This window comes from Triticum urartu, chromosome 5, assembly GCF_003073215.2.
Source record: "Triticum urartu cultivar G1812 chromosome 5, Tu2.1, whole genome shotgun sequence".
Classification (NCBI taxonomy): domain Eukaryota; kingdom Viridiplantae; phylum Streptophyta; class Magnoliopsida; order Poales; family Poaceae; genus Triticum; species Triticum urartu.
This window is the reverse complement of record NC_053026.1, coordinates 63,378,146-63,405,166: the sequence shown is the minus strand read 5'-3', so window position 1 is coordinate 63,405,166 and position 27,021 is coordinate 63,378,146. Positions and strand designations below refer to the sequence as shown.

General features: G+C 48.0%; 1 long non-coding RNA gene across 4 annotated transcripts; it reads right to left on the bottom strand.

The window, feature by feature from the left end:
- Positions 1-3,072: 3,072 nt before the first annotated feature.
- LOC125507907 lies at positions 3,073-6,362 on the bottom strand. 4 transcript variants are annotated; one of them, XR_007283112.1, is made up of 7 exons: positions 5,884-6,362; positions 5,533-5,642; positions 5,157-5,329; positions 4,473-4,531; positions 3,864-4,123; positions 3,470-3,627; positions 3,073-3,348 (listed from the first exon to the last, which is right to left on the bottom strand). It is a non-coding gene; the product is annotated as an uncharacterized LOC125507907 (long non-coding RNA). The 4 variants fall into 4 exon arrangements; XR_007283111.1 differs by having other exon boundaries at positions 5,931-6,361; XR_007283113.1 differs by having other exon boundaries at positions 4,027-4,123; positions 5,931-6,361.
- Positions 6,363-27,021: the final 20,659 nt, after the last annotated feature.

Below are 27,021 nucleotides of genomic sequence, written 5' to 3'. Positions count from 1 at the left end.
AAGATGGGTTCCAACATGAGGATAATAAATTCTTAGATGCCATGCTCCAGTTATAGCTACCTAATTAGCTAGCTGTTAGATAAGTTAATCATCAATACTTTCGTATAAATACTTGCTATGATAGCAACTGTTACTCAAGGCACATACGTGCGTGTTATCTCTGCATATGCAGTGCAATTCTGTTGTCCTCAACTAGATCTGCATCTGTACACCAGTATCATGGATGTACACACGTGCTCTCGCATTAATTTCGAAAGAAAGAAAAGGTAGTCTTCTGCCTGTGTATATGTATTTCTTAGCTAGCGTTGCAACTAGTATTTGAGTCGGAACTGGGGATATGCAATTTACAATGCTTCGTTCGAGAGAAACACTGAATTATCCACCTGCTTGTTGAAGTGCCCCGCATCTCCCTTTCTTTCCACACATCCATGCCGTGCCTAATTAAAACATTAGTTTTATGTGGAGATTAAACTTTTTATTGATAAGAATATGCAAATTGCCTCAGTTTAAGGCCGGGCAAGCGTTTCCTATCTAAAAAAATGCAAATTGCGTACCTTATTTTTATAAAAGGCAGAACAATGTTTACAAGATATGTCGTAAGCCAAATAAAGTAGGCTACCAGCATGGAGAACCCACCCACCAACAAATACATGCTACTCTATCATACAGATTTGAAAACACCCTCCTGCCATCCTCCAAGAATGAACCTCATCTAGTATGGGATTAACGAGTTGTGGCATATTACGTCGCTGCTCCACATTCATGAACACCCTCACATTTATTTGCTTCCACAAGCTCCAAGCAATGAGAATGACTAGCGAATCGAACCTCTTTCTGCTTGTCTTCGGCAATCATTTGCACGATCTTAGCCACCACACCTCAAGGCTCTCCTCAATCGAAGGGATGGCGATATGTACACCCAAAGAAGTGAAACAAGCATGTCATGCCTGCCTAGCATAGACATATTGCAGCGTATCCTCCTCCTAGCAGTAGGTGAAGCATGGAGCAGTGGTGTCTTGTAGTCCATGTTGGAGTTGTCGATCAGAGGTCCACACACGATACTGGATACGCGGCCATATGAATATTTTGCATTTGCGCGGCGCCCAACTCTTCCATATGCAATGAGCGATGGGTAATTGAATCATGCCTCACACAGCATCTTGTAGGTAGATTGCACCAAGTACTATCTAGTGGTACTCCATTTCCAAGAAAATATATCGGGGATATCTCTAATGGTGTTGTACACCGGGGGTAGCTCACCACGAGGCCCGCCATCATGCCTACCCAGGGGACCACGACAGTGGCGGAGCTAGGAATTTCCTCCTGGGTATTCTTATAATTTTTTTTGCAAAAGCAATATGATAGAACAAAAAATGTGCAAAATCAATGACTCAATGACCATACATCGATAATAGTAGCAAAATATCTTTGTGGAAATATCTCTAATAGTGTGGCAGTGACAGTGGCAATGTTTCAGACTACAGCCTATAGCTACAATCAATAGCACTGACAAACAATTACAATTTACATGAATAAATCAACAAAGTAGCAATCAATCAGTGGCATGGCAGTGGAAATTTACAAAAAAAGGTTCAGATTTGTTTAAAAAACAAAGGAAAATTACCTTGGTGGTTACTTGGTTGGTACCTATAGATGGATGCAATACTAGATGGATGGCGTACTAACGCGGTGAAGCCCGACGGCGACGAAGGCCGAAGGCTGTGGGCACTTGGAGCAGTGGCGACGCCAGGGGGACACCTGAAGCCTACTTCTGTAGAGGCACATCCCCGCAAGAACCACGGAGGGAGGGGTAGAGGGGAGGGCCATAGGGAAAGGGATGGCTGGAAGGGAGGGAGAGGGGTAGAGGGCTGGATCGCCCGACCTGGATGGCTTGAATCGCTTGCCGCCGCCGCCGCATCAGTTAGTTTTGGGGACTGGATCGAGGGAGGGGAGTAGGAGACGAAGGCCAGTTGCATGGCTATCGTGGCTCAGACTCGGAATGGGATGCTCTAAAGGGCTCCAGCATGTATACATGTATAGTTAAAAAAATTGGGCCAAATTCTTGGGTATTCGGCCCGGGGGTCAAAGAAAACCCTAAAGAAGGCGTTGGAGACCTTCTTCCCTCCCAAGTCAAGGACGGCAGCAGCCAAGATTGCATCTGCTTGCATGTAAACCCTAGCCTCCATCGTGTATATAAGGGGAGGCTAGGAGGCTCTCATAGGCATCTAGTCACAAATAGAAACTCAATGTAGTCCCGCAAAAAAAAAAGAAACTCAATGTAGCAATCTCATACACCATTGTAAACCACTCGCACGAGGTGTCCCTCCACCATGAATAACAAAAGCAATCAAGATGTAGGTTATTACTCTCCAGAGGCCCGAACCTAGGTAAAACCCTAGTGAGACATTCGATCTGTGACTTCCAGCTACGCTTGGACCCATACTAAGGAATCTAGCAGTATTTTGCACCGTCAGTTGGCATGCCAAACATGGGCGGCATCATCTAGAGACCAATCTCGGATTGGATCTTCCTCATATTCCTGTGGTATCTCGCCGGGGGAGAGCTTAACCTCACTACACCACAGCACTACATCATCAACAGCCAGGTTGGTCAAAAATACAGCTTCCGCTAACAAACAGTCGGTCGGGAAAGAGTATTGCCGACCGATACCGTCTGTTGGGGAAAGTCCAGACAGGAAATCCCTTTCCCGACCGACATATCTTTCCCAACCGACTGTTGGGCGGCTATGGTGCATCTTTCCCGACCAACAGTCTATTGGGCCTACCATGGGCCTTTCCCGACCAACAGACTGTTGGGGTAACCATGGGCCTTTCCCGACCAACGGTTTGTTGGGGTAACCATGTACCTTTCCCGACCAACATTTTGTTGGGGCTTGCATTAGCCTTTCCCGACCGACTGTTAGACAGGGTTTGTTTTGCCGACCAACAATCAGATGGTGTTTTCTTTTGATGACCACCATTGTTACCAACCACAACTTTAATTAACATATGTTACAGATTGTCACATACATATAATTCATGTTTCTAAGGATAGTCAAGAAGACACCATACATCAGGTGCACCAACCATTTTTTATTCCATTTAACTAACTGTCACATACATACATTTCAGTCTGTTCTAGACATAACAACCAAGACACCATGTCACGTACATACACTTCACTTTGTTCTAGACATAACCGTCAAGACACCATACATCAGGTTCACAGAAGGACAGCTAAAAGATGCAACTATGATACATCAGATATACAAAATGAGAGCTAAAACATCCAGTTGATGTGGATCGCTGGCTTCATGCTTCATAGTGAGTCCATCCTTGTGTTTGCTTCCTACAAAAGTCAAACAAACCTCAAATATTACAATGCTTAATTAATCTATGAAATTGAATGCAGGCAGAATTCACATGTGCACTACGCACACACAACATCACAAAATGAAGAATACACTTACCTAATCTATAAAAATAGCATATCGGTACATGAAGACTGCCAATCGACTTCCAGCAGTAACCATGGATGTGGCATAGAAACCCTCAATCAACTTTTTGTATATCCATTTGGAAGGAAATGCATCATTTACTTTGTACGATTGCTGAGCATATAGTGTTCCTGGGGATATACTTAAGTCACTGTACTAGCAGACAATATTCCAACACTTGTTTCCAAAAAAATAAACATACAACTTTGAAGATAGTGGATACAGTGAGCTAAAAGCTAAATATATGTAAGCATGACTCTTTCAGTAGATGTATAGATTTCTGGTAGTTCAAACTGGATAAATGGAGTTGAAAGCTAATTATAGATGTGACTCTTTCTGAATGCCTGAAAGTATTATCTTAGCTCACCTAACATTGTTTTGGGCAGGAAGGGGGAACACGTAAAATGTACATGTGTCCAAAAGGTTCCCAGCATTTTCACCCAGAATGGAAATAGGATTAAGAATAAATTAAATCCCCCAAAATAAGAGTAATATGAAGGAAAGAAGCTACAACACCAAAGTAGATTCACCTGGAATCCTTGCCAAGGTAGGCGGACGTAGACTACTATTTAGCTTTGACTTGAATACACCATGATAATTGAAATCCTTAGTATTGGATGATATGCTCTGTTGAATTTGGCTCAAAAGGTTAAATATTCTAGATTGTATAATCAAAGCCATGAACAAAATCCATCAAAATCAGGCATTTAAAGCAAGTAGGCTGGGACCAATATACTATGCAGAAAATAGTTATTATTGAGATGAAATTATATCAATCATACATGCCATCACTTCAGCCTGCACTACAATAGTTATCTAAATAGAGAACAATGCAGAAGAATAATTAGAATGCTCAATGCTGCATATAGTTCACCCTAACAAATGGTTCAGTTCCTTCTAATTAATGCCTAAAGGCTCGTAGGGTGCCTCTAATCAGTAATTATAACATAATTGTAGGTGAGGAATTGAAGGTCACCTCTCCTACTTCCATTTCTTCCCAAGTGAGTATGCACACTAGCATGACCAACACTTCCCCTATTAACGAGAGAAAAAACGAAATCAAGAGAGTATGTTAACTTATCAACACATCAAGTCATGGATGAATTGTCACCCTTTTACGCAAGAGGATTCTATAAACACAGCTGACAATCTACTAGAGTATCAACACAGGGCTATGGTGACAAAGTAAACTTGAATGCCAAGTTCAACTACGAGTATACAAATACAAAGCCTATTGCCTGCTATGCTCCTCTTTACTGAATTAGTTGAGATATGGGCATACAGAAACTATTATCTATTGGATAATACAACTACGACTATACAAAAAACAGCAGAAAGGTGATTCACAAATACTGTTTTTTCATGCAAAATAACAAGAATAACAGCAGCCAACTTGAGAGATCCAACAACACCCTAGGATGCCCACTTCCGATGCCATGTATGTTATGACAAAAAACATCATATTTGCTAAACTTGTACACACACCATATTTATGTCATTCGGATAAGCTAAAATGATGTGGATTAAACTACACTCTATTCATAACACAAGAGAGAAATTGACAGTTTGAAAGTGAGGATGTTTAACTACCAAAGTTCCTCCAAATTGTATCCTCTCCCTGTTTGTATAGTTCATATGATTAATAGATGCATAAAAATACCTGATAATGAGCTAGCAGGTGAAATTTACATAGCCAGGATTCCCAGGACACCATGTGCTACAAGTGTTCAAAAATTCATTTCTGTAGCAAAAAGCACGCTGGTATTGGCAACACTCTTGGCAGGCCCTTGAGGTAAATAGGCAAATGCTGACACACCATGTGTCGATTGAGCCCTGCAATCTTCAGAGTGTCAATGCTGTCAAGTAAAAGTAACAAATGCATCTATAATATTCAGTTGGTTAGGTACAGACTTACAACTTCAGAAAATCTCCCAAAGAAAATAATCATGGATTAATGTACATCAATCATGTATTCATACACTTACTATCAAAGAATTAATCATGTATAATGCTGAAACAATAAAATAAATACTTACACTGGAACCACAAAAATCTACTAAAGTTTCAGTGGCCTTCTGTTTTAGTTAGTACTCCTAGTTGAGTAATTGCCCAAACATCCACCAAACCTATTCAAGTTCGTTTCACCCTGCAAAAAAAACATTATCCAATTAAGTCTGCTAGCAATCACACAATATAAATAGACAATAATAGCAATCGATGGCTAGGGTTTGAACTTTAATGCTTCAAGAACTTAATTATTTCCATGAATCAAAGCAGAACTGATTTTTTTTAAAGAAACCAATCTGTAGAGAGATGGGGGCACCAGCCACTGGGCTATGGAAGGTTAATCGGTTGGAGTTAAAAATCTGCACACACACACAGCTTACGGATGTTGTTGCTGCCATGGATGTCTAAGAGAGATGGGGGCACCAACCGGCCACACTCCTAGTCGCCAGAAGATAAGGGAGCAGAAGCCGCCTGCCTCATTCCGAACCACCAGGACCGAAGGGACCTTGCCCCGCTCAGATCTGCTACCATGGGAGGGGGGAGAGGGAGTTGGGTATAGGTTGGGGCAGTGGCGCCATGGGAGCGAGGGGAGAGATGACCGCAACGGGCGCCTGGGCACGAACAAGAAGTGCCGCCGACGGCAGCTGGGTGAGAGCATCGGCGCGACAGGACCACCTCCACATGGGAAAACAGCAGCGATGTGGGGATGGTGATGGAGTGGTGGGAAGGAAGAGATGGACAGAGTGCGGGAAGCGTCGCCGAATGCGAGCGTCAACGTCATCGCCGCCGCCGCCGCTCAGATCGGGAGGGGAAGGAGATAAGGGGTAGAGGTAGTGGTGTGGTGTTGATTTTTTCGAGCCGAATGGTGTATGAGGAGTTTTTATTTTAGGGAAATGAGGAGGTGGGTTGTGAGGACACGCAGCATGAAAATTTCGGCGTGGGCTTCACGCTAAGTCGCCTGCACGGCCCAGTTGGCGACCCACGGTCGGTCAGCAATATTTGCCGACCTACTGTGTGACAGTAGCGCAGTTATCACCGACCAACGGTTTGATGCTATACACTTTAGCATTCCCGACTGACAGTTGGTTGCTATATATGAGTAATACCGACCAACAGTCTAATAGAAGTTTTTTCAGCAAACAGTCGGTCGGCGAAACTGACTTTTTCCAACAGACGTCCGTAGGGAATGCAGTGTCGTGGTGTAGTGCCTTCAGATTTCTCTAACCTTCACCGCCGATAGGGCGGGCCGGGTCAATGTCAACCCACCGGCGCACCTAGGCAACGCTGATGGGTTCTTTGCAATCACCAGCAACGACAGCCTCCACCTGAGCAGGCTGCGGGGCCAACAGATCACGGCAACTTCCGCAACCATGACATCTTCGCTGTCAGCCCCATGACGATCGCATAAAACCATTCCCCCAAAAAGTTGTAGACATTTAGCAAGAGGCCACCTCCGACCACCACACATACAACCCGGTCAGGAGGTCACCACCGACATGGATGAGTTAGGCTACTCAACTCCCGCATCACATGTCTCACCCTCGGGAGATTATGGCATCTTTGCGGCACCCATCTGCTGGACGTCGCGGGCTAGGGGTTGTTCCGGCCTCACATGATCACAATAGCCTGGCCCGATCTTTCAGCTCGTTGCGATGGTCTGCGACAATTACCTCATCACTCACATGCTAGAGGATTGCGTCATCAGCGGGTTCACCACCAACGATAGCACCAACCTAGTTGACATCGTATCAATCTTGGGCGAGGAGAGTAGTGATTATGAACCAATCCACTTCATTAACTACGACGAAAATGCCGGTTTTCACATCGTTCGGGAATCCACGACGCTTGGCCTCTAGAGCAAGTCAGAGTCATCTGATGACACGGAGGACTGCCAGACCACCTCGAAGGAGACCTCCCAGTTCAGAGCTCCACCAGCCATCTTACTACAGCAAGTAATGATGACAAAACCGGCGGGTACCTCCACAGACACAACCACCCAAGTACCACCCACGATGACAACCGCATGGCTCATAGCCCCACACCCTCCAGTCAGGACCGCATGTCGTCACAACGAAAGTGCCAACAATGCCCATTACCACTGTCCAGCAGCAAGGCAGCACGAGTGCCCTAGGATTTACACACCTGGCTTCCCCGCACCCACGGCAGGCGGCATCACACATGAACCCCACATGTGCTACTACAATGTTGCCTCCCATCACCGCATACGGCATGAACTATCTGACAATGCCAATCCCAGGGAATGGCCCCATGTCAAGGGCACGGGAGGCCCTCCGCATGTCGCAACTGAATGCGTAGTCGGAATTACAGCAGCTTGCCCTGGAGGCCACCACACGTGATGCGTGGTAGAACGAGACAATGACGCATGAGCGACTGTGCCGAGCTTCCCGTCTCCCATGAGCCATCCTTGTTGACCTCGTGGCTCTCGGCCGGGAATATGGCATCAGATTCAATGAGCCAATGGAGAATGCACCGGCACTGATGCCAGCCTGAGGTCTCCAGGCAACCATGGTGTTAGTGGACATGCTACAAGCTACACGATAGATCCCAGACTCCTGGCCGACCTCACATAGGTACTCCAATAGGACAATGTGTCATGCTCGAGGGACATGCTTGCGGGCACTGACCATGTCCTCTCTGCAGCCAACCACCCAGCCTACGAGCAAAGACAAGAATCAGTACAGCGACTGGAGGCCGCGCTAGAGCCAGAGGTTGCAAACCTCAGGCGCCCGATTTCAGCTATAACAGTACAACACGAGCAACACTACAATTAAGAGGCTCGATAACAGGAGGACGCCGAGCTCACCTTCCTCATCCCGAGACACGAGCGAAGGAATACTATGGGAAGAGTGATGGAGCCCGCCCCCCATGCTTCAACTCGCTCACATCAAGCATCGCACTAGCATGTTTCGGCCACACGGTGATAACACCCCCCGTTCCCCTAACCATTCACCCTTCGTGGTGTCTAGAAGTACTAATGGTACACAAAGCTCGATTACTAGCTCAATGACTACCTCACAGCAGTCGATGTGGACAATAGAGACATTAGCAACGCCATATGGCACATACCGCTATGTCTCACTGGACGTGCGTGCTCCTAGCTCAGCAGCCACCTGCCCAACTCCATCCTCAACTGGGAATATTTCGAGCATGCATTCCTCAACAATTTTGTAGGGACCTACAAGCATCCAGGGAGAGGCACCGACCTCCACATTATCATGCAAGGCGACAACGATTTCGGCCGTGACTTCGTGGTGCGATGGCCCAAAAAGAAGAACACACTAACAAACATCTCGGACGAAATAGCCAACGGAGCATTAGTGAGCAGGGCGCAGGACAATATATTTCTCCACAAGCTCGGCAAGAAGCAAGGTGAGGGCAAGCTGACCACCATGGCAGCACTCATGAATGTAGAAAATGACTTCGCCATAGGGGAAGAAACCGCTTGGGCAAGCCGCCGCTCCATGCCAGGGCTTAATATCTGGTAGCCTACCGGTGGAGACGCCCCTGAAAGATGCAACAATAAGGGAAAGGTGGGTCGTAAATGGAAGGAGGAACATGACTCTGAACTGATCGTTGCAGCAAATGAGGCAAAAGAGGCCGGAGCCAAAAAGTAGCGGTAGGGAGGAAAGCCGCGGCGGCCTCCCCGCACATATGAGGGAATCATGAGCGGACCATGCTTATACCATAGCTAGAAACTCATAAGGCACAAGACCCCACGAGGGAATGCCAGCTTAACGAACATATCATCAAGGAGAAGGGAAATAAACTCAAAGGGGGTCATAATGCAACCCCGCCAGTCCCGGTCGCCCACCAAGACCAGCAGCCCCGCAACACAGGGAAGCGAGTGTTTTGTAAGGACAAACGCCGAGTTAACATGATTATAGTTGAGATGAGGCCAGCGAGGCACATGTGCCGACATCATCACACGTGCACGAGGCATCATAGTCGGTTTCTGGAATGGTCATAACAAACCATCTCCTTCTGCCAAGAAGACCACCCAGGTGGCATAGTACTCAAAGGGGGTTGCAATTTTCCCAAAGTACTCATGGATGGAGGCTCCGGCATCAACATCCTATATGTCAGCACACTAAATAGAATAGATGTACCACTACAAGCCCTCTGGCCTTCATCAACAGAATTCCATGGCATAGTACTAGGAAATAAGGTGGCACCAATTGGTCAAAAAACACCAGAGGTTACCTTTGTTTTGAAGTTATCCCATTTCCAGGAGAATATATTGCAGTCCTCGGAAGGACAGCATTTGTCAAGTTCATGGCAATATCGTGCTACGCCTACATGAAGTTGAATATGCTAGGGCCATATGAAGTAATCATAGCCAATGGCAATCCCTTGCATGCCCTCTAGGAAGAGGTCGTGAACGTGGTTCAGGCCGACGCATGCATCGCCCATGCTAATAGCAGCACGGGACAAGGCATAGTCGCGGGGCCTCCCCGGGTACAGCAGACAAGGCTCCTCCCGCATGATTGGGGGTGGAGGCCTTCAGAATAGCAGATAACTCAAAGGCTACAGACCTATTGGTAGATCCACTTATTCCCTAATCACCCTGGAGGTCAGGAAGAAGAAAGAGATCATGGAGCCATCCACAAACCACTATTTTAGTAATTTTAAATTCTTTTTTTCTACTTAAGCATAAGTTTTAACCGTAAGACTTTGTGGACTAATCATATTATCTCGATCATGTATTAAACAGTGAATAAAAAGTTCTTTGCCACGCAATCACTTCATTATGTTTCAATACCACGTATATGATTGCTAAATGGAAATGTTTGTTGATTGGTTCAGGAGACCTTCCTATTTACCAGACTCGAGGGTTGCGTCATTTATTGGACCAACCGGCAGTTAGTATAGGGGATGAATCCAGTAACCCTATAAACATAGACCTGGGGGCTGCATTCATGGCACACCAACCTCCATCGTCCAATAAAGAGGACGACTTGTCAAAGGTTTACAACCAACCTTGTCATTTGAGTTGCGACACATAGTCTTAACAAATGTTGAGGACCTACCCAAAGCCCACTGCCAAGTCTGTACAAAGCGCACATGCAAACAAATTGAGTTCCTAAGGGGCTCCTATTCTAGAAAACCAATGCTAGCACGCGAATTACTTGGTTGATCAACGACGTTCTCACATCGAATGTAAAAGACGTTGCACGATACGAACATGACAGGTCACAAACAAAGTAAAAGCAGCAATGTTAACCATAGTATGGTAAGGTTCACTAGTAGAAAAAGGCCCATTTGTCCCGGTTCCAGAACCGGGACTAAAGGGTCAGGACTAAAGCCCAATACCTTGAGTCCTGGTTCGCCTACGACCGGGACAGATGGGGCTCCACGTGGCCGCTGTGGCTTGCCCAGGCAGGAGGGCCTTTTGTCCCGGTTGGTAGCACCAACCGGGACCAAAAAGCATCCACGCGTCAGCAGTCCAGGGGCTGGGGTTTTTGTTTTTTTGAAAGGGGGGAGTGGGGGTTTTGTAGGGTTAATTTAGGGGTTTCATATATTGTGTTAGCTAGCTAATAGAGTGAAGTGTCCTCTCTTATCTCCGTGCTTGGTCGACGCTACGTACTATACGTATAGAGAGGACTCGACATGCTAGCTAGTAATCAAATGACGGAAACCATTAAGTATAGAAGATCGTCATGAACATATACAGAGAGAAGTGATCGACCTCTCCTTCTCTGAGGGATTGGTCGAACAACAAGTTTTCGTATATCTATCCGACGCTACTGGCTACAAATATACAATATAAGATCTCTTACAATACCCTAACATCTGAACTCAAGTTCCACATGGTATTCTGTGACGCCCCTGATTCAATCATACACTAATCATACACGCAAACATGTACGATCAAGATCAGGGACTCACGGGAAGATATCACAACACAACTCTAAAAATAAAATAAGTCACACAAGCATCATAATACAAGCCAGGGGCCTCGAGGGCTCGAATACAAGTGCTTGATCATAGACGAGTCAGCGGAAGCAACAATATCTGAGTACAGACATAAGTTAAACAAGTTTTCCTTAAGAAGGCTAGCCTCCTGCCTGGGATCCTCCTAACTACTCCTGGTCGTTGTCAGTGGGCTGCACGTAGTAGTAGGCACCTCCGGTGTAGTAGGAGTCGTCATCGACGGTGGCGTCTGGCTCCTGGGCTCCAGCATCTGGTTGCGACAACCAGGTAGAAGGCAAAGGGGGGAAAGAGGGAGAAAAGCAACCGTGAGTACTCATCCAAAGTACTCGCAAGCAAGGAGCTACACTACATATGCATAGGTATATGTGTAAAGGGCCATATTGGTGGACTGAACTTCAGAATGCCAGAATAAGAGGGGGATAGCTAATCCTATCGAAGACTGTGCTTCTGGCCACCTCCATCTTGCAGCATGTAGAAGAGAGTAGATGGTAAGTTCACCAAGTAGCATCGCATAGCATAAACCTACCCGGCGATCCCCTCCTCGTTGCCCTGTTAGAGAGCGATCACCGGGTTGTATCTGGCACTTGAAAGGGTGTGTTTTATTAAGTATCCGGTTCTAGTTGTCATAAGGTCAAGGTACAACTCCGGGTCGCCTGTTACCGTGGACACGGCTATTCGAATAGATCAACTTCCCTGCAGGGGTGCACCACATTACCTGACACGCTCGATTCCTTCGATCGGGCACACTTTCCTAGGTCATGTCCGGCCTCGGGAGATCAACACGTCGCAGCCCCACCTAGGCTCAACAGAGAGGTCAGCACGCCGGTCTAAATCCTATGTGCGCAGGGGTCTGGGCCCATCGCCCATTGCACAACTGCACGTTGCGTACGCGGCCGGAAGCAGACCTAGCCCCCTTAATACAAGCGCGAGCTTACGGTCCAATGCGGCATGCGCCGCTCAGTCGCTGACGTCAAAAAGAGCTTCATCTGATACCACGAGGCCGGTTGCCCATATCTTGTCCCACGTGGCGGTTAGTGCATATAAGGTCAACGACCCAACTCAGATCAAATACCAAGATCTCGATAAGCGTGTTATTATGAAATAACCACGGACGCCGACCAGGGCCAGGCCCACCTCTCTCATAGGTGGTCTCAACCTGCCCTGTCGCTCCGCCACAAAGATCCACACAGAGGGCCGTCGGGAAAGTATGTCCTTTCAGCCCCCAATCCATGAATCACTCGCGGGTACTCCTCGAGCCGACCCGACTTTAGTCACCACATGTATCATGTATAAAGTATATAGTATATACCCGTGACAACCTCCCGAGTGATCACGGCCCGATAGTATAGCATGGCAGACGGACAAGAATGTAGGGCCACTGATGGAATACTTTCATCCTATACTAAGCATGTAGGATTGCAGGTAAAGGTAACAACAGTAGTAGCAAGGACAGGCTATGCATCAGGATAGGATTAACGGAAAGCAGTAACATGCTACACTACTCTAATGCAAGCAGTAGAGAGAAGAATAGGCGGTATCTGGTGATCAAGGGGGGGCTTGCCTGGTTGCTCTGGCAAGAAGGGGTCGTCAACACCGTAGTCGTACTGGGTCACAGCGGCGTCGGTCTCGGTGTCTAACGAGAGAAGAGGGGGAAGAAACAATAAATATAATGCAAACATAAGCATGACGATGGAATACATGACAATGCGCGGTGCTAGGTGTGCCCTAACGCGGTAGAAGGTGGTACCAGCGAAGGGGGGAAACATCCGGGAAAGTATTCCCGGTGTTTCGCGTTTTCGGACAGATGAACCGGAGGGGGAAAGTTGCGAGTTCGATAGGTTAGGGACATGTGGCGGATGAACAGGCTACGTATCCGGATTCGTCTCGTCGTCTTGAGCAACTTTCACGTACAAAGTTTTTCCATCCGAGCTACGGTTTATTTTATATTAATTTTAAAAGATTTAAATTAATTGTAGCAGTTATTTAATTAATTTAATACAACATTATCCAGAACAGTGCATGCTGACGTCAGCAGTCAACAGATGTGTTGACTGGCCGACTGACGTGTGGATCCCGTTCGTCATTGACTGTTTAGTCTAATTAGGGTTTAACTGATCTAATTACTATTTAATTAAACTAACAAGTTAATTAGATTAATTAAATAGGATTAATTAACTTAATTAATTTACTAATTAATTAATTAGTTATATTAATTATTTTTATTTTATTTTCCTTTTTTTATTAAAACGTTTTGGGGGCGAGCCCCAGATGTCTGTGGCCTAGGGGAGCCTAGTGGGTTTGCGGGCGCGCGGGCGTGGGTGCCAGTTTGCGTGCACTACGGCACCCAGAGGGATGCCGGCAGGTACGGTGCCGGCCGGGGTAGGGCGAAGTCGGGCCGGGGTACTAGAGGCAGCGGGCGTCCGACGGCGAAGCTGCGGGCGGGCCAGGGGGCGCACGAGGCCGGCGCGTGGGCGCGTGACCAGGAGGTCGGGCGTTGCCCGGCGTAGTAGGGGGTCGGGGTGAGCGCGCGCAGGAGCGAACCACCAGCGTGGCCATGGCGAACGGTTGCAGGCGGCATCAGCGGGTGATGGGGAGCAGCCGGCGCGGGCGCGCGAGGCGTAGGCGTGCGTGCAGGATAGGCAGCAGCAGCAGCTAGGCGCAGCGTGGGGCGACGGGCGCAGCCGGACGCGGCCACCGCGCGTGTGAGGCGGTGCGGGGCGAGCAAGGCGCGCGTGCGGGTCGTGGCCGGCGGGAGCAGCAGCACGGGGGAAAGGGGAGGAGAGGGGAAGCTCACGAGGGCCGTAGGGAAAAGGCAGCGGGCTCAGGGTCGGCCGGTGAGGAGGAGACCGTGGACGGGGCGGCGCCGGCGTGGACGGGGCGGCGCCGACGTGGTCGACGACGGCAGGGGCGACGAGGTTCGGCGGCGTAGGGGGCGGCTTCGGGCGACAGTGAGGTCCGGCGACGGCGGCGAGCGCTGGGCGCTGGAGTAGTTGCCCCCTGATCCAGATCGGGGGGAAGAGGAGGCAAACGTGGGGGGACGGGATAGGGGCGCTGGCGATATGGGCGATGGGCTCGGGGGCAGTTGCCCGATGCAGATGGGGAGGAGAAGGGGATCGGGGAGAAGTGGGGGTGGGGTGGGGGGTAGTGGGCGCTAGGGTTCGGGGACAGGGGATAAGGGAGTAAGGGAGGGCGGCATGGGCCGGCTTGGGCCTGACATCCAGCTGGGCCAGTGGGCCAAGGCCCTTGGGGAGCCGGGGGGGGGGGGGGGGGGTTTCTCTTGTTTTCTTTTCTTTTTTCTTTTTACTTATTTTTCTTTTCTGTTTTATTTCTAGTTTCTTTTTCATTTAGGTTTTACCTAATATGAAAATGATCCCTAATTTAGTAATACTTTAAAACCCACTACAACAAAAGGCTTTACCCCAAAGCAATTTAGTTTAGTATTTTGTTAATTATAAAAGCATTTAAATATTGGTTTTTGCTACTGTTTTATTCACCTAAGGGTATTTAAACATTTCATAAAAATGGGGTTTCTTAACCATAATTACCTATGCATTATTTGGCATGTTTAGAGCATTTTAGTTTTAATGTTTGGAAACTTTTATTGTTTGACTTTATTTTTAAATATTGAACTGGGTTTCGAACTGACGCGAGATTAGCAACAGTAATCATGATGACATGGCATCATTAAGAGAGGTTACTGTAGCTTGATTATCCGTGCGTCACAATTCTCCTCCACTACAAGAAATCTCGCCCCGAGATTTAGGAGGGGAGTAAGGGGGAGAGATCGGTTAAGAAATTCTAACGGGTCTTCTCGGTGCTGGTTGCTCTTCTCGAAGAGGTCAATCCCTTTCGTTGATGTCTTCATTTCTCTACTTCAAGTCAGCATGATCAATTTGTCACCCTTTCTTCGGGATCTCCAACGTCCCACGAACGCGACCAAGGGCAAAAACTCCGGAAGAACGCATCTCCACAAAGCTGGGCATCTGACGGTGAACTCAATGGGAAATACACAAGGTACCCCACGAGTTGTATTTCAGTGAATTCATTGAGTGCAATATACGATGGTACCAAAATTTCAAACAGGTAGGAAATCATTCGATGACTAGACATAAGCTAGAATGGGGGTTTGAACAACGAGAATAACATGGTGTCTGATTCCAGGATGAATAATGGTATAGCATTCAGCTCGCGAATCACATGGTTTCAATCCTAGGACCTGTGGGTTATGGCCCACCATGTGGGTTGAAAGTAGGAAGGGTCTTGACATCTTGCACAGCCGCGACAGGGAGGCATGTCAGTGAATAGCTTGTTAGCTATGTTGGCAACAATGTTGGTACCAAGGCGAGGGACGAAGAGAACCATTTTCCTGCTCGTTGAACGAGGCGGACCAATAGGAAAGGTTCTCGTCCATCAGTGGCTACCAGAATGTCATCAACAATAGTAATAGGGTCTTACAGACAGAGTGGTACAACAAGGTGCCTACCTAAGCAGGGAATTATCTCTGCTTAGTTAAGTCAGATTCAGGAAAGGTTAAACAAAAGAATGGAAAGGAAAACGCGATTATCAGATTAAACAGAACAATGGAAAGGAAAATTGTGATTGCACACAATTATTAGGAGTATATCCCTCCCATGTACAAGCAAAACATGGCATACAGGGTAGGAGAGCAAGTACCCAACCATTCAGATAAGAGGCAAGAATTAATCAAGATGTTACCCATACAACAGTGTTTGGATAGCTGACCAAGAAACATTTAGCATCGCGCCTCCAATGTTCTTGTTGAAGAGAGGATTATCATAGTCATGCTTCGAGGTAGCAGTGATATGGTGTTTCAATCAAGGGCCAGACTTTGGGTACACAAATGATCCATCAGGAGCAACTTATAAAATAGGTCTTACAATTTCCTCCAGGAAGAATGGTTATCCTTACAAAAGAAATTATAATGATAGATCCTCCAGCCAGGGGGGGTGCTAGGCATGACATCATGTTACCGGGTCATCAAAGGACCAACATCATAACTCTTGGAAAGTTGTCCCAACCATCATATCTGACTGAGATTCAGATCAGATTGGTGTCATGATACCTCAGACTCAGGATGTCCGAGAAGAAAAGGTGCAACACAAATAGACGAAATGACATTGCAAGATTCTCAGGAAATGAACTATGGGAGCGGGTTCCTGAAACAATAGTTCATCATTAAACCAAGGAGGGGATGAGAAGGTGGTTGATGGGCTCAGTGACAATTCATCAAGAATTCCAAACGGATGGCTTTCCACAATAATGTGAACAAGAAGATGACACTTGTCAATTCAAATAATATAATGTTGTATGCTCTAGGAAAACATACACCATCAATCATTAGTTGAAAGGTGTGCCCGAAGTATGACCTTAGGCAGCAAGATCAATGTTAGAGTGATGATTCAATAACCAACAGTCTAAGAACGAACTGTCGATCGTTAACTTCAAAGCAGTAGGGTTGCTAGAAGTACAGAACTCAAACAACATCGTTAGCATATTGGTATCCTGGTTAAAAACAACACGGGGACCAAGGAAGAATAGTGATGGTGCGAAGTATCATCATATCGATAATTTCTAAGAGGTGGAGCAATCCCCACAACATTCTCGACAGAAAAGACAGTAATACTTCAAGGCAGAACACAGCACTAGCTGGAGAGCAAGTTGTATTCATAATGTGGACAAGTTCGCGATGAAAGGAAGTCAAGGGCGTTGTTGATGATAATAAAATCATTGAGGGCAAGGAGGGTATTTCTCATCATGAACACAGTTGACATCTCGGAAGAAGTCAAAGTGTTGAAGGTGATCCGACACATTTGCCAGGAGGTTTCAAGAGGGTGCAATCAAACAACAACGGCGACAAGCAAGGAAATGACGAAGTGGCAAGTTATAGGATCAATATATAAGATGTAAGCTCGGGAAAAAAGTTGCCTTTCAAGACAAGCAACATGATGTTGAAAGCTCGACGTAAGTCGTGCTCACACACTAAAGAATTCATGCCCCAGAGAAGGACGCGGTAGCACAATCAAAAGTAGAAAGACCAGGATGCAGCCGATAGTCTAGGAATGACCAGATTGGGTTCAGAATTTCCTAGTAAAAATACTATGGGTATTTGATTTGTAGTGCGGAATAATTTTACTAGTCGGTGCCCCCGGTTGACAACAACCCAGAACCCGTAGAGTGATTACGGCAAGGAAAGACATTACTTCAACAAAGTTAGTAAGATGTGGTGCAATGGCAAGGCATCTCTGAGATACCAGGGGGTAATACTCGAAGGTAGAACATGATAGAAGTAGAACCGGGTCATTGACCTATGACAGTAGATACTTCAACCTTGCCAAAAATAAACGAGGCACTGGAATGAATTTCCATCAGATATATCAGATCAGGACAGCATGGTCGGAACCATAACTGTAAGGAATCAATTTCAAAAATACCGAACGAATCATACAGCTGGATAATCAATTTGCAAGAAGCTTCCGAGATGTTCTACATCATTTTCATGGGCATGAACACAAAGTTCAAGGTCGACTCCCACTTCTTTAATGCATAACATTTCATTCACCTGTCGCTTTGATAAAACTGTAGTGTTGGAATTTATCTGGTAGAACACCGGGAGAGTATGACTTGTGAAAACTTTCGGGTTCTCACGGATTAGGGGAAGACATAGGTTCAACCCATCGGCATCTTTGTAACATATACCACAAGTTTCAAAAGTAAATACACAAGCTCGAAAGCAGAGCATGGTTGGCCAAGCAGAGGATACAATTTACCAAAGGCATTATGTATCAGGTGTGACGCCCCGGTACTTAAGCTATAGTGAACCTCTACTAACGATGCCACTTCACCTCGGTTACTGTTGATAAACTCGCGTTGATTCGAAAACGAAGCAAATTCAAATCAATAATCAGGTCAAACAATAAAAGTTTTCCAATATCAAAACTAAAATGTTCTGGATATGACAAATAATTCATAGGTAATAATGGTGGAGAAACCACATGTTTATAAAATATTTAAGTGCTCTAAATTAACTATAACAACAACTGGAACAATTAATTAAATACCTTTTTAAGATATAAGGTTACAAACTATTTTAATTAAATGCCTAACTAGTATTGGCAGTGGTATAACTAGTAATACTACATTAGGTGCTGTTTTATAATGAACAAAACTAAAATGTGTAGTACATAAAATAGCAAAACAAATTACCAGGAAAAGTAAACAAAAGATAAAAAAAATGAAAACCAACGGGCAAACCCCCCCGGCCCAACTGGGCCACGGCCCAGCAGGCCACCAGGCCGCCAGGCCGGCCCACCCCACCTCCCATAACCCCCTCACTGCCCCGTGACCTAACCCTCGTCGCCCCACACCCCCACCCCCACGATCCCACTCCCCCTCTGCTCCCCCCGAATCTGGATCGGGAATGGGGCACCCGACGCCGATGCCCCGGCTCGTCCCCGCCATCTCGCCGTTCACCGGCACCACCCATCGGACCCCCCGTCCTCATCCCCCTCCTCGCGACGCCAACGCCCCTGGACATCGGCGCCGTCGCCGTGCGCCGCACCACCGCCACCTGGAGACCTCGCCGCCTCGACCTCTCCCCCGTCGTCGACCCCGCTGACCCGTCCCCGTCCTCCTCCCCGTCGGACCACATCGAGCCTCGCCGCCACCTCTGCTCTCCAACGCCGGTGAGGGCCGTGCCCTCCTCCTCCCCTCTCTACCCCGTGTGCCACGACCTCGTCTGCCGCTCGCCGTTGCCACCTGACCCGCGCGCCGGCCGCACCCAGTGTGTGTGCCCACGGCTGCCGGCGGTACTCTGTCTGCTGCTGCTGCTGCAGCCTCGAGCCGCCGCCGCCCTACCGCGCAGCACCGCGCGCCCGCCCGCAGCTTGCCCGCGCGGCCCGCCACTCCTCTGGCCACGCGCCCCCGCGCACGCGCTCGCATCGCGCGCTCGCGCCCCCCGCCGCGCTCGGGCTTCCCCGCCTCTGCTCGCCCACCGGCCGCCCGCGCTGCCCGAGGCTCGCGCGTGGCCGCCCCCTGCTCCCCCCTCGACGCGCTCGCCTCCTGCCTCACTCGTCGCCGTCCCTGGCCTCGCCTTGTCCATCGCGGCTCGCCCCCCCACTGGTAGGCGTTCTGGCTGCCGGCGCCCACGCCGCGGGCTACGTCAGGGGCCAGCCCCATTCGGCCTCGGGCACGGGCACCACGCCTGCACCCACTATGGCCTCTATGTCACTGAATATAGGGGCCCAGCCCCTGGAACGTTTATAAAAAAGGAAAAATAAATAATAAATATAATAATTAAAATATTAATTAATTAAAGAATTAATTAACTTAATTAAACCAGATTAGATTAACCTAATCATTTAGTTAAAGCTAATTTACCCTGCTTAATTACTATGAGTCAATGACATGCGGGACCCACCGTCAGGTTGACCCAGTCAACACCTGTTGACTGCTGACGTCAGCATGACATCATGCTGATGTCGTAAATCCAATTTCGAATTAAAATAATTAGATAAATGCTAAAAATGATTTAAATCTTTTAAAATCAATATAAAATAAACCGTAGCTCGGATGGAAAAACTTTGTACATGAAAGTTGCTCAGAACGACAAGACAAACCCGGATACGCAGCCCGTTCGTCCGCCACGCATCCCTAACCTATCGAACTCGCAACTTTCCCCCTCCGGCTCCTCTGCCCCAAAACGCGAAACACCGAGGATTCTTTCCCGGATGTTCCCCCCTTCACCGGTATCACCTCATACCGCGTTAGGGCACGCCTAGCATCACGCTTTGCTTTGTCATGCATCGTTATGCATCTGTTTGCATTGTATTCACTGTTTCTTCCCCCCCTCTTCTTCCGCTAGACACTGAGACCGACGCCGCTGCTACCCAGTGCGACTACGGAGTTGACGACCCCTCTCTCTTGCCAGAGCAACCAAGCAAGCCACCCCTTGATCACCAGATATCGCCTATTTTCTTCTATACTTCTTGCATTAGAGTAGTGTAGCATGTTACTGCTTTTCGTTACCCTATCCTGATGCATAGCCTGTCCTTGTTACTACTGTTGTTACCTTTACCTGCAATCCTACATGCTTAGTATAGGATGCTAGTTTTCCATCAGTGGCCCTACATTCTTGTCTGTCTGCTGTGCTATACTATCGTGCCGTGATCACTTGGGAGGTGATCACGGGTATATACTATACTTTATACATGATACATGTGGTGACCAAAGACGGGTCGACTCGTAGGAGTACCCGCGAGTGGATCTTTGAGGCTGAGCGACAGGGCAGGTTGAGACCACCTAGGAGAGAGGTGGGCCTGGCCCTGTTCGGCGTTCGAGGATACTTAACACGCTTAACGAGGTCTTGGTATTTGATCTGAGTCTGGCTACTGGCCTATACGCACTAACCAACTACGTGGGAAAGATATGGGCACTCGGCGTTGTGGTATCAGCCGAAGCCTTTGTGACGTCAACGACTGAGCGGCGCGCGCCGGATTGGAACGTAAGCCTGCTCTTGTATTGAGGGGGCTAGTTCTGCTTCCGGCCGCCCACGCAACGTGCAGGTGTGCTAAGGGCGATGGGCCCAGACCCCTGTGCGCTTAGGTTTAGACCAGCGTGCTGACCTCTCTATTGTGCCTAGGTAGGACTGCGACGTGTTGATCTTCCAAGGCCAGGCATAACCCAGGAAAGTGTGTCCGGCCAAATGGGATCAAGCGTGTTGGGTTATGTGGTGCACCCCTGCAGGGAAGTTAATCTATTCGAATAGCCGTGATCTTCGGTAACAGGACGACTTGGAGTTGTACCTTGACCTTATGACAACCAGAACCGGATACTTAATAAAACACACCCTTCCAAGTGCCAGATACAACCCGGTGATTGCTCTCTAACAGGGCAACGAGGAAGGGATCGCCGGGTAGGATTATGCTATGCGATGCTACTTGGAGGACTCCAGTCTACTCTCTTCTACATGCTGCAAGACGGAGGCTGCCAGAAGCGTAGTCTTCAACAGGATTAGCTATCCCCCTCTTATTCTGGCATTCTGCCGTTCAGTCCACTGATATTGGCCCTTTACACATATATCCATGCATATGTAGTGTAGCTCCTTGCTTGCGAGTACTTTGGATGAGTACTCACGGTTGCCTTGTTCCCCCTTTTCCCCATTTCTCTACCCGATTGCTGCGACCAGACGATGGAGCCCAGGATCTAGATGCCACCTTTGACGACGACTCCTACTACTCTGGAGGTGCCTACTACTACGTGTAGCCCGCTGACGACGACCAGGAGTAGTTAGGAGGATCCCAGGCAGGAGGCCTGCGTCTCGTTCGATCTGTATCCCCGTTTGTGCTAGCCATCTTATGGCAACTTGTATAACTTATGTATGTACTCAGATATTGTTGCTTCCGCTGACTCGTCTATGATCGAGCACTTGTATTCGAGCCCTCGAGGCCCCTGGCTTGTATTATGATGCTTGTATGACTTATTTTATTTGTAGAGTTGTGTTGTGATATCTTCCCGTGAGTCCCTGATCTTGATCATACACGTTTGCCTGTATGATTAGTGTATGATTGAATCGGGGTCGCCACATCAGGGGAAGGACTCGCAAGGTGATTGAATATGAAGGACACCGTCGGATAACAATCCAACAATGGATCGGGCGATCCGCAACAGAGCTGATGTGAGTATCGGTACTCTCAGAGGAATAAAGAATGCAAAGGCATCAGATTCAAGAATCACCTGATTAGTCTGATGGTTAAATAGAAGAAATTATGGTTTCCTAAACGAAGGATGAGAAGCAGATGCTCTGATCAAGGATGGATAAGTTGAAAACACTTAGTTGGGCAATCAATAAAGGTTTGAATTGCCTAGAACCAACTCATGTCCGGAATGACGCCTGAGCCGGAAAGATAATTTTAAAAAGGATAACCTGATGACTGCGTGCGTATGCACAAATTGGATCAATAGGCTCAAAATGACTAAGACAAGGGATGTTAACGAGAACTACTAGTCATATGGAATTAACCATAATGCAAGCAGGCAAGAGTTTCAAGAGTAATAGGCTGCAGAGGATTTTCGAAATATCGAAAAGTATTCCGAAGAATTATATGAGACACATGAACAATTGAGAAGAACGGATCCTTAATAAATGTGAGGAAAAACCCGTAAGGGTTTTCATGCGAAATAAAATTGCAAGACAGTAAACTCAAAGGATTCTCAGGACAACGGCGAATATTTCGAGGCATCTTGTAACTACAAGAGCGACGAGGAATGATCAAGAGAATTACAAGTGCATACAGATATCCATAGGGATATATATGTGACAGTGGAATGCAAAGGCGATGAACACATGGGTCTCGGGAAATTATGGAGGGATATCCTCAGAATCTTCTGACAAAGCAGGCGATCTTCCGGAATGAGGGCTCTTCGGGAGAAATAGTTACGAGAAGCTAGAGTTAGAGTTAGCAAAATCATTTACCCCGAATAGAAGAGAGATCAGAGTCCCAGAGTATAGATGAGGAATAAAAGATCCTAATACCACCCAATGGCGACGTGGGCCCATGGGCCGCACAGCCATGTTAGTAAAAACTTTTTCAATGACTAGACTCAACTTCGGCCAAGGAGTGAGGAAGGGGGATTCCTACAGGCAGTCGGCTCTGATACCAACTTGTGACGCCCCCGATTCAATCGTACACTAATCATACATGCAAATGTGTATGATCAAGATCAGGGACTCACGGGAAGATATCGCAACACAACTCTAAAAATAAAATAAGTCATACAAGCATCATAATATAAGCCAGGGCCTCGAGGGCTCGAATACAAGTTCTTGATCATAGACGAGTCAGCGGAAGCAACAATATCTGAGTACAGACATAAGTTAAACAAGTTTGCCTTAAGAAGGCTAGCACAAACTGAGATACAGATCGAAAGAGGCGCATGCCTCCTGCCTGGGATCCTCCTAACTACTCCTGGTCGTTGTCAGCGGGCTGCACGTAGTAGTAGGCACCTCCGGTGTAGTAGGATTCGTCGTCGATGGTGGCGTCTGGCTCCTGGGCTCCAGCATCTGGCTGCGACAACCAGGTAGAAGGGAAAGGGGGGAAAGAGGGAGAAAAGCAACCGTGAGTACCCATCCAAAGTACTCACAAGCAAGTAGCTACACTACATATGCATGGGTATATGTGTAAAGGGCCATATCGGTGAACTGAACTACAGAATGCCAGAACAAGAGGGGGATAGCTAATCCTGTCGAAGACTATGCTTCTGGCCACCTCCATCTTGCAGCATGTAGAAGAGAGTAGATGGTAAGTTCACCAAGTAGCATCGCATAACATAAACCTACCCGGCGATCCCCTCCTGGTTGCCGTGTTAGAGAGCGACCACCGGGTTGTATCTCGCACTTGAAAGGGTGTGTTTTATTAAGTATCCAGTTCTAGTTATCATAAGGTCAAGGTACAACTCCGGGTCGTCTGTTACCGTGGACACGGCTATTCGAATAGATCAACTTCCCTGCAAGGGTGCACCACATTACCCGACACGCTCGATCCCTCCGGCCGGGCACACTTTCCTTGGTCATGTCCGGCCTCGGGAGATCAACACGTCACAGCCCCACCTAGGCTCAACAGAGAGGCCAGCACGCTGGTCTAAATCCTATGCACGCAGGGCTCTGGGCCCATCGCCCATTGCACACCTGCACATTGCGTACGCGGCCAGAAGCAGACCTAGCCCCCTTAATACAAGCACGGGCTTACGGTCTAATGTGGCGTGCGCCGCTCAGTCGCTGACATCAAAAAGAGCTTCGACTGATACAACGAGGCTGGTTCCCCATATCTTGTCCCACGTGGCGGTTAGTGCGTATAAGGTCAACGATCCAACTCAGATCAAATACCAAGATCTCGATAAGCGTGTTATTATGAAATAACCGCGGACGCCGACCAGGGCCAGGCCCACCTCTCTCTTAGGTGGTCTCAACCTGCCCTGTCGCTCCGCCACAAAGATCCACACAGAGGGCCGTCGGGAAAGTATGTCCTTTCAGCCCCCAATCCGTGAATCACTCGTGGGTACTCCTCGAGCCGACCCGACTTTAGTCACCACATGTATCATGTGTAAAGTATATAGTATATACCCATGACCACCTCCCGAGTGATCACGGCCCAATAGTATAGCATGGCAGACGGACAAGAATGTAGGGCCACTGATGGAATACTAGCATCCTATACTAAGCATGCATGATTGCAGGTAAAGATAACAACAGTAGTAGCAAGGACAGGCTATGCATCAGGATAGGATTAATGGAAAGCAATAACATGCTATACTACTCTAATGCAAGCAGTAGAGAGAAGAATAGGCGGTATCTGGTGATCAGGGGGGGGGGGCTTGCGTGGTTGCTCTAGCAAGAAGGGGTCGTCAACACCGTAGTCGTACTGGGTAGCAGCGGCGTCGGTCTCGGTGTCTAATGAGAGAAGAGGGGGATGAAACAATAAATATAATGCAAACATAAGCATGACGATGGAAGACATGACAATGCGCGGTGCTAGGTGTGCCCTAATGTGGTAGAAGGTGGTACTAGCGAAGGGGGGAAACATCAGGGAAAGTATTCCCGGTGTTTCGCGTTTTCGGACAGATGAACCGGACCGGGAAAGTTGTGAGTTCGATAGTTTAGGGATGTGTGGGGGATGAACAGGCTGCGTATCCGGATTCGTCTCGTTGTCCTGAGCAACTTTCATGTACAAAGTTTTTCCATCCAAGCTAAGATTTATTTTATATTAATTTTAAAAGATTTAAATTAATTGTAGCAGTTATTTAATTAATTTAATACAACATTATCCAGAACAGTGCATGCTGACATCAGCATGACGTCAGCAGTCAACAGATGTGTTGACTGGTCAACTGACATGTGGGTCCCCTTCGTCATTGACTGTTTACTCTAATTAGGGTTTAACTGACCTAATTACTATTTAATTAAACTAACAGGTTAATTAAATAGGATTAATTAACTTAATTAATTAACTTAATTAATTAACTAATTAATTAACTAATTATATTAATTTATTTTTATTTTATTTTCCTTTTTTTATTAAAATGTTCTGGGGGCGGGCCCCACATGTCTGTGGCCTAGGGGAGCCTAGTGGGTTTGCGGGCGCGCGGGCGTGGGCGCCCGTTTGCGTGCACTGCAGCACCCAGAGGGGCGCCGGCGGGTACGGCGCCGGCCGGGGTAGGGCGAGGTCAGGCCGGGGTACTAGAGGCAGCGGGCGTCCGACGGCGAAGCTGCGGCCGGGCCAGGGGGCGCGTGAGGCCACCGCGTGGGCACGTGACCAGGAGGTCGGGCGTGGCCCGACGCACTAGAGGGTTGGGGTGAGCGCATACAGGAGCGAACCACCAGCGTGGCCACGACGAATGGTTGCAGGCAGCATTGGCGGGTGATGGGGAGCGGCCGGCGCGGGCGCGCGAGGCGTAGGCGTGCGTGCAGGATAGGCAGCAGCAGCAGCTAGTGGCAGCGAGGGGCGACGGGCGCAGCCGGACGCGGCCACCGCGCGTGTGAGTCGGTGCGGGGCGAGCAAGGCGCGCGTGCGGCTCGTGGCCGGCGGGAGCAGCAGCACGGGGAAAAGGGGAGGAGAGGGGAAGCTCACGAGGGCCGTAAGGAAAAGGCAGCGGGCTCGGGGTCGGCCGGTGAGGAGGAGACCGTGGACGGGGCGGCGCCGGCGTGGACGGGGCGGCGCCGGCGTGGTCGACGGCGGCAGGGGCGACGAGGTTCGGCGGCGTAGGGGGCGGCTTCAGGTGATGGTGAGGTCCGGCGAAGGCGGCGAGCACTGGGCGCTGGAGTAGTTGCCCCCCGATCCAGATCAGGGGGAAGAGGAGGCGAACATGGGGCGACGGGATAGGGGCGCTGGCGATATGGGCGATGGGCTCGGGGGCAGTTGCCCGATGCAGATGGGGAGGAGAAGGGGATCGGGGAGAAGTGGGGGTGGGGTGGGGGGTAGTGGGCGCTAGGGTTCGGGGACAGGGGATAAGGGAGTAAGGGAGGGCGGCATGGGCCGGCTTGGGCCTGACATCCAGCTGGGCCAGTGGGCCAAGGCCCTTGGGGAGCCAGGGGGGTTTCTTTTCTTTTGTTTTCTTTTTACTTTTTATTTATTTTTCTTTTCTGTTTTATTTCTAGTTTCTTTTTCATTTAGGTTTTACCTAATATTAAAATGATCCCTAATTTAGTAATACATTAAAACCCACTACAACAAAAGGTTTTACCCCAAAGCAATTTAGTTTAGTATTTTGTTAATTATAAAAGCATTTAAATATTGGTTTTTGCTATTGTTTTATTCACCTAAGGTTATTTAAACATTTCATAAAAATGGGGTTTCTTAACCATAATTACCTATGCATTATTTGGCACGTTTAGAGCATTTTAGTTTTAATGTTTGGAAACTTTTATTGTTTGACTTTATTTTTAAAATTTGAACTGGGTTTTGAACTGACGCGAGATTAGCAACAGTAATCATGATGATGTGGCATCATTAGCAGAGGTTACTTTAGCTTGATTATCAGGGCGTCACATATTC